Source organism: Lontra canadensis, unplaced genomic scaffold, assembly GCF_010015895.1.
Source record: "Lontra canadensis isolate GAN:19392208 unplaced genomic scaffold, GSC_riverotter_1.0 scaffold38, whole genome shotgun sequence".
NCBI classification, from domain to species: domain Eukaryota; kingdom Metazoa; phylum Chordata; class Mammalia; order Carnivora; family Mustelidae; genus Lontra; species Lontra canadensis.
In genome coordinates, this window is record NW_022631032.1 from 10,087,080 (window position 1) to 10,092,403 (window position 5,324).

A 5,324-nucleotide genomic window follows, 5' to 3' on the forward strand; every position below is an offset into this window, starting at 1 on the left:
AATTTTTTTGGCTTATAAATTCAAAGATCATCTTTCTTCATAATTCTTTGCATCTTTGATGATTTCTTTAGGAGAGGGTCCCAGGAGAGGACTTTTTTGGATGGAGGATTTTAAGCCTCTCAGGGCAGGATGCCAAATTGCTTCTCATGAAAGTCAAATCTGTTTTGATTGGTAAGGGGAGCTTGGTCAGAGCAGAGTTCAGAGTAGCCCTGGGACCAGGAAAGGAGACGACAACCGGCAGAGTGAGTGGACTGTGGAGGCCAACTTTTAGAAGAGCATTGGTGCAAGGGGGAGTGATGCAGGCTGGGGAGAGGAGGAGGGCAGGAGATGTGGCTGGAGGATGGGGGTACAGTACAGAGACTTCCAGGATGGCCATCCAAGGGAAGGAGGGCGATGGGGTGAGGCCGAGCCTTCTCACTGATGGCCAGCCCAGGGGCTGCCCTGCAAGGGAGGCAGAGGGGTCCATGCAGGGCAGCTTGGCCTAGACTGGGATCTTCACTTACTAGGGCTGTGTGCTTGGGCAAGTCACCCAGCTCCTCCAAGTCTTACATGAGGTGACCCACGCAAAGCACGATGACAGGTGCTTGCTAAGTGTTCAATAAATGGTGGCTGGAGTTACTGGTAGGCACTCCAGAAACATTTACTGGGATATTGGCTAACATTTAAATGCAGATTCTACATGCCAGCCGTTATTCTAAGTGTGCATTTCTAATTCACACCTAATAATAGCCCAATAGCCCTAGGAAGTACAGATATTATCATCTACCCAAATTGACAAATGAGGAAATCAAGGCACAGAGTAGTCAGGCAACTTGCCCAAAATCCTCAAGCAGCAGCATAGCTAGGTTAGACCTGGGCAGTGTGCTCTTACCCCCCACTTACACAGCCTCTGGGTACCTGTAATACTGGAAAGTTCAGCATTGCCAACCACAAATAGGGAAGAGAAGTCTGGATTCATCTGGTGGTGGGGAAGAGCTGTGAACGTCCCAGAAAAGCCAGTTATAAGACCCTGCATCAAGGGCTCCCCCAGGCAGCCTTCAGGGGAGTAGAACCAATGTGGAGGCCCATGGGATCCCTAGTTATGGGGTGCTCCCCTGGGCTGGAGGACAGAGGACCCCAGACTTGAAGCCTCTGGGATCCTACTTTACTAACTGCTGGGCTGGGCTGGCCAGGCTTGGAGAGAGGCTGGAGAAAGGGGCAGGAGGGACAGGACTAAAGACTATCTCTGGGGGAAGGTCCAGTGCAGAAGTTCTGGAAAATGTCCGTGATCTGGGTTCAAAATGCTGCTGCTGAGTCACCCACGGGAAGTTGATCTGCATTTCGCTTACTTGAAAGAAGGTGGGAATGTGGGAGATTCACTGCAAGACTTTCCTCTGACAAGTTAAAATAAAAAAGGGTGGTGCGGGTAGCTGGGAGCAGCTTGTCTTCAGGGTAGCAGGGGTGGGCGTATAAACTGAGAGCCAGCCTTGCAGCCAGAGAGAGCCGGGTGCAAATCAGGCTCCATCACTAGGCGGTCCCCGGACCTCCGTTTCTCTTGCTGGAAAATAAGCATCGTATCGCCTACGTCACAGAGGGCCTGTGAGGATTCATGAGAGGATACATACAAATAGCAGTGTCTGGCCTGCCATCAGTGCCCACCGAACATTCTCCCCTCACCAGGACCCGTCGGGCACGTACCCGCCCCAAGCCCTCCATTGAAGGCGTGTTAGCTAATCGGTGTTCGCGGACTGTGCTACCAGACCAGCCACTTCACATCCCTGGGCAGTTGTGAGAAATGCAGATCCTCAGGCCCCAGACCTGCTGAATCGGGAAATCCTGTGTCTCAACCAGCCTCCCAGGTGCATAGGATGGCTGGTAATTGTTCGAGAACCACAGCCTAGTTTAGAGTTGTTAGTGTTGTTGTTATAGAACAAGCTAAAAAATTTGATTCTTACCAGTAGGGTGACCAATTGTTGTGTTGTTAGCCCTGAGAGGCCCATGTGCTAGGAAAACCCTTAGTCCTGAGCAGACTGGAAACTTCAGTCACCCTAGTAACAGTCAGAATGGTATTACGGCCTTGGAAGGCATTATGGGATTATGGCAAAAGGAAGTAAACCAGGCACGGTGAGGAAGTCTGAAGGGTGGCTGCTTAGCTGACTCGGTGGCTGGTGTTGGTGGGAGGGGGTCTTCCATGACAAGGGAGAGGCCCTGACAATGGAGGGGACATCCTTGGGACCCCCAAGTCCTCAGCAGAGCTCAGGAATGGTTGCTGAGAGTGAGCTTTCCTTGTGGAAACTGAGGCAGGGGCTGAACTTCAGAGCTGGGACGCTGTGGGATGAGTCTGACTTAGGCTTAAGGCATGGAGGCCCCTGCTGGTAGCTGATAGAGTTATTCATTTATTTAATAAACATCAAGTGTCAACTTTGTACTAGCAGGCTTCCCTTGGGACCTGGGGATATAAAAATGGAAGGGATGTGAACTTGTAGTTTGTGACCAGATGAATCAATAAGGCAAGCCAGGCTCCAAGAGGACCTGCTATCATGGAAAGAGGAGTCCCTATGGTCAACTGTTTGTTTACAAAGGGCTGGGAAACCAGGGTCCTTTAGTAACTTCAGACACCGGCACGTCCAGGCAGCTGTTTCTTTTATTAAGCGATGTTCACTGAAAAGGGACCAGAATAAAGTGGAACCAGCCAGTGGTCTCAGCCCTGACTGTGGAGCTGAATCACGTGGGGCCTGAACCCAAGCAAACTGCACCAGATTCTCTGGGTTTTTTTCCCTCAAGCTCCAGAAGTGATATTAATGCTAACACACAGCACTTTGCAGCCCAGGTAGTTATGAATTCGAGAAGGGACATCAGACGTCAAGGTCCTTTGCAACGTGCCTCACATCCTTCCTCTGCCCGCCTTTCCCAGCCAGGCTTCCACCCCAGCAGCAGGCTGCAAGCCAGTCCCAGTGCTATCAAGCATCCTGATTATCCCCTCCCCACTTCACCAATTCTGGACCTGGGTATTGGGGCCCGAGAAGCAGGTGGTGCAAATCACGGTGGGGGAGGGAGGTGAGTGAGTCATATGTGGGTCACACACTTAGTCATGTGGGGGAACTGGGAGAAGGGTGGCCGGCCCCCTCCCTCAGGATGTTGTGGGGGCGGGTTCAGGGATGTGTCAACCATATGAAGAATTTTGTCAGAGCTTCTTAGAAAAGTAAATGGATCTTTGCTCCTTTCATTTCCTCTTCCAGATCTCAGTGGCTGTGAAACTGCCAGAATGGCCTGAAGTCAGAAAAAAGAGGTTCAAGTTTCAGTTTTCTGTTGGATAAAGCACAGTGGTACGCTAAGAATCTGATACAGTAGGATAGTCTCTAGAAGAATGCACATATATGCATAATTTTATATATGATTTCGGGGAAGGTAGGGCAGGGACAGCGACCCCATTGTCCTCCCAGGGAGGCAAGGTTACCTACCTCTGCGCTGGGGTCCCTGGGTTCCAGACCTTGAGGGATCCTCATTAATCAGATGCCAGAAGGAGGGGGCAGGACCTGGACAGCTCTGCCTAGATTGCCCACTGCTGTCTTACAGATGAGAACAGAGTAAGCTGCCATTTACCTGCACATGGTGGGGGTTTTTATTCTTACTTACATGTTTTAACACAGAGGTTTTCGAACTTGAGGGAACACTAAAATCTCCTGGAGGGCTTGTTAAAACAAGGGGGGACTTGTTAAAACAATTATGGGGACTCCCTCAGAATTCCTGACTCAGTAGGTCTGAGACAGGGCCAGATCGTCTACATTTCTGGTAAGTTCCCAGGTGTTGCTGAAAGCTGCTGGTCTGGGGCCTACACTTTGAGAACCACTTACACAATTACTTTCCTTCTGTTCATCAGCCCAGGTGTGGGTGCCGGACTGACTAGGGAGCTGGGTTCGAGTCCGAGTTCATGGTTTATCGCATCATCGCGAGGCTATCCATTCTACCGCAAGCATCCATCAGCGCTTGGTTCTGTGTGAACTCAGCTTTCTTCTTTCTGTTTCCATTTTTACATGACCACGATAATGAGCTATTGACACGCTGTTGGAGCTTTGCAAAGTTCCTGGGGGAACAAAAGTATCTCCAGCTTGCACAGAATATTCCTCCTTCAGAGTGCCTGAGGAACCCAGAGCCTTCCAGTGTTCTTAGTCCAGACTGTGAGTTCTCTTGTTCTTTACATTCAACACAACTGCCCACACTTGCAGGCAAATACTAGAGTGCTTGAGAAACTAACTGGGATCTCACTCCCCTTTGTGTAGAACTCCCTCATAATTAAGGGCACTGCATGCTGACCAGGAGGACCCTTGGGAGCACACTGCCTTGCTAGACAGAATCTGCTGCTGCTATGGGCAGAGGAGCAAACTGTCACTGCCAAGTTGAATGCCGAGGAGGCTTCCTCCAGCTGGACGTAGTTGAATGGGGTCCTGGGGCACAGTGAGCCCAAGACTAGATGGCGGTCTGATGCCGGGCTGATGTTCTAAACTCTATTGCGCCGCACACCTGACTCCCCTGCAGATCTGCTAAAATGTGGATTCCTGACTGAGCAGATCGGGGCAGGACCCCAAGGTCTGCGCTTTCAATAAGCTCCTGGGTGATGCCGATGCCAACATGACTGACACCAGCCAACTTTTATCCACTGCCTCTTCAGACATGAGCGGAGATAGAGGTGGACTTTATTTTAAAGAGTCCTGGGAGCCTGGGCAATGCATCCCTTAATCTTCACAAGTGATGGAACAAGTGGGCCCAATATGCACCTGAAAATCTCATCTGGTCAGCGAACAACCTCCTCATCCGCTGGGCGCTAAGTTTATGAGAGCCCCTTCCAGCTCCCCCAGGTGGAGGGATTCCTCTTAATGCACAGGTCAGAATGGTTCATCATCCCTTTTGAGCTGGGAACCCCTGTGACACGGAGACTTTGTTTAATTGGAGTAAAGTTGAGGTACAATGTTATATTGGTTTCAGGTGTACAGCACAGTGACTCCACAGTTCTATACCTTACTCAGTGCTCACCACAGTAAGTGTAGATGGTCACTGGGCTAGGTGGCTTTTTTATTATCTGGGGGAAATTTTTTTTTTTTAATTTAAGTACAGTTGACACAGTGTTGTATTATTTCAAGTAAAAACTTAGTGATTGGACAAGTTTATACATCACACTATGTTCACCACAGGTGTAAGGTACCATCTGTCCTCTTACCTCATTATTATAGCATCACTGACTCTATTCCTTGTTCTGTGCCTTTTATTCCCATGACTTGCTCATTCCCTAACGGGAAACCTGGATTGCCCTCCCCCTGCACCTATTTGGCCCAAATCCCCATCCTCAT

At 49.9% G+C, this 5,324-nt stretch overlaps 1 long non-coding RNA gene across 1 annotated transcript; it reads right to left on the minus strand.

Annotated features, from left to right (window-relative positions):
- Positions 1 to 2,605: 2,605 nt before the first annotated feature.
- On the minus strand, positions 2,606 to 4,371 carry LOC116874706. Its single transcript, XR_004384052.1, has 2 exons — positions 3,441 to 4,371; positions 2,606 to 3,249 (listed from the first exon to the last, which is right to left on the minus strand). It is a non-coding gene; the product is annotated as an uncharacterized LOC116874706 (long non-coding RNA).
- Positions 4,372 to 5,324: the final 953 nt, after the last annotated feature.